At 47.2% G+C, this 2,579-nt stretch overlaps 1 non-coding gene across 1 annotated transcript; it reads right to left on the bottom strand.

Annotated features, from left to right (window-relative positions):
- Positions 1-309: 309 nt before the first annotated feature.
- On the bottom strand, positions 310-500 carry LOC144511640 (U2 spliceosomal RNA). Its single transcript, XR_013500887.1, has one exon. It is a non-coding gene; the product is annotated as a U2 spliceosomal RNA (small nuclear RNA).
- Between the last annotated feature and the right edge of the window lie 2,079 nt (positions 501-2,579).

Genomic DNA, 2,579 nt, shown 5'->3' with positions numbered 1-2,579 from the left:
TGATTATCCCTCTCTCCACTCGCATTGTCTGTACCTATAAAGACCTGCATTCCAACCATTATCTTGCAACGGAATCTTTGTCTATATATGTCACGTTTGTGAAGCCAACTCTCCACTCACCTGAGGAAGGAAGGAGCAGCGCTCCGAAAGCTGGTGATACCAAAGAAACCCTGTTGGACTTTAACTTGGTGATGTGAGACTTCTTACTGTGCCCACCCACCCCGCAGGGTGCGTGCAACGCCGGCACCTCCACATCAGAGTGAGTTGTGTGAGAGCTGTTTTTGAAGTTTGAGAATGTCCCCAGAAAGGGGGTGGTGCACCGTTCCCGGAGATACTGCAATACCGGGCCGATACATGGAGTGGACGGAGCAAGCCCCTATTCCATCTCCCTGCTCCAAAAATCAATTTAATATATGGTCCCCAGATAAGGGACGTATCAGATATTAAACTGATAAGAACAGATACTACACTTGATCTTAGCCAAAAGGCCGAGAAGCGATCAGAACAGCTTTTTTTATTTCAAAGATCTACTTTATTCATAAATACTCTGAAATAAGTCATTACAGAAACGACATTTTCAATCATTACAGATAGTGCAAAAACAGTCATATTTACAATTTCCTTAACTTCAATATTTTACAGTGCTCAGTTCCAAGACATTACACACATTACAGTTGAGCTTTTCAACAAACTATATACATTTGTCACATTTCACTGTGTGCTGTTTTTACAGTGTTGCACAGTTACGCAGTCCGAGGGTTTTTTACAGTTTGGCCCCTCGGTCTGCCTTGGTTGAAAGGCTTTAAACGGTGGCTTTTTCCCCATTGTGCCTTTGTGGTGGCTGCCCCGAGCTTGAGAGTGTCCCTCAGCACGTAGTCCTGGACCTTGGGATGTGCCAGTGTGCAACACTGGGTCGAGGACAAATCTTTGCACTGGAAGATCAGCAAGTTTCGGACCAAAGAGCATCCTTCACCGAGTTGATGACCCTCCAGCAGCAGTTGATAGTTGTCTCGGTGTGCGTCCCTGGAAACAGCCCGTAGAAAACAGAGTCCTGTGCCACAGAGCCGCTTGGGATGAACCTCGACAAATGTCACTGCATCTCACTCCAGACCTCCGTGGCAAAGGCACATATCACAAGGAGGCGTGCGACCGTCTCATCGCCCCCGCAGCCGCTTCCAGGGCAGCGTGCGGTGGTGTTGAGACCTCGGGCGTGCATGAAGGATCTGACGGGAAGTGCCCTTCTCACTACCAACCAAGCCAGGTCTTGTTCTTTATTGCTTGTTTGAAAGTTCTGATGATGAGGCGTTTTGCCAGATGATACTGACAGTCTGCTCAGGGAGCCATCCGACAGGATCCACCATCTCCTTTTCCCTCAGGGCCTCAAGGACCACTGCTTGATCGCCATGGTCAAAGTTGTGTTTCTGGAATAATTTCTCCACGAAGGATAGGTGGTGCGGTACGGTCCACTGAGAACGTAGTCCTGGACCTTGGAATTTGCCAGTCTGCAAAACTGGGTGAGGACAAATCTTTGTCCTGGAAGATCAGCAAGTTTTGGGTGGGCCAAAGATCCACCAGTAGCAGCAGAGCTCAAGTGTTGCCTTCTGTGTATTCCCTCGTCTGCTTCTTCAATCCACAACCCCCATCGAAATTCGATTCATACACTCGATCTTAGCCAAAAGGCCAGGAAGGGATCCTCAGTAATTTGCTTTTCTTGACTCTCCACTGCCAGGTAAGTAAGGAATTTGATTTGATTTATTATTGTTACATGTATTAGCCTACAGTGAAAAGTATTGTTTCTTGCGCACTGTACAGACAAAGCATACCGTGTGTCTGTGTGTGCGCGCACATGGCTGTCTGTCTGTGTGTGTCTGTGCGTGTGGGTGTGTGTGTGTGCGCATGTGTGTGTCTGCCAGTGAGCATGTTTGGTGAGGAAGTGTTTGCTTTGGAAAGAGAGAAAGCAGAGTGAGTTTGGGTGAGAGCTGTTTTTGAAGTTTGAGAATGTCCCCAGAAAGGGGGTGGTGCACCGTTCCCGGAGATACTGCAATACCGGGCCGATATGTGGAGTGTAAAGTCTTCAGAACCCTACCTTTGACCCTGTAATCCACATTTAAATTAGTCCTACCAAAATGAATCACCTCACATTTATCAGGGTTAAACTCCATTTGCCATTTTTCAGCCCAGCTCTGCATCCTATAGAACCATAGAGAATTACTGAGAATTACAGCTCAGAAACAGGCCTCTTGGCCCTTCTTGTCTGTGCCGAACCATTTTATGCCTAGTCCCACTGACCTGCACTTGGACCATATCCCTCCACACCCCTCTCATCCATGAACCCGTCCAAGTTTTTCTTAAATGTTAAATTTACCGCTTTATCCGGCAGCTCATTCCACACTCCCACCACTCTCTGCGTGAAGAAGCCCCCCCTAATATTCCCTTTAAATTTTTCTCCTTTCACCCTTAACCCATGCCCTCTGGTTTTTTTCTCCCCTAGCCTCAGCGGAAAAAGCCTGCTTGCATTCACTCTATCTATACCCATCAAAATCTTATACACCTCTATCAAATCTCCCCTCAATCTTCTA

This window comes from Mustelus asterias, chromosome 24 (genome assembly GCF_964213995.1).
Source record: "Mustelus asterias chromosome 24, sMusAst1.hap1.1, whole genome shotgun sequence".
Classification (NCBI taxonomy): Eukaryota; Metazoa; Chordata; class Chondrichthyes; order Carcharhiniformes; family Triakidae; genus Mustelus; species Mustelus asterias.
This window is presented reverse-complemented; position numbering and strand designations above follow the sequence as displayed.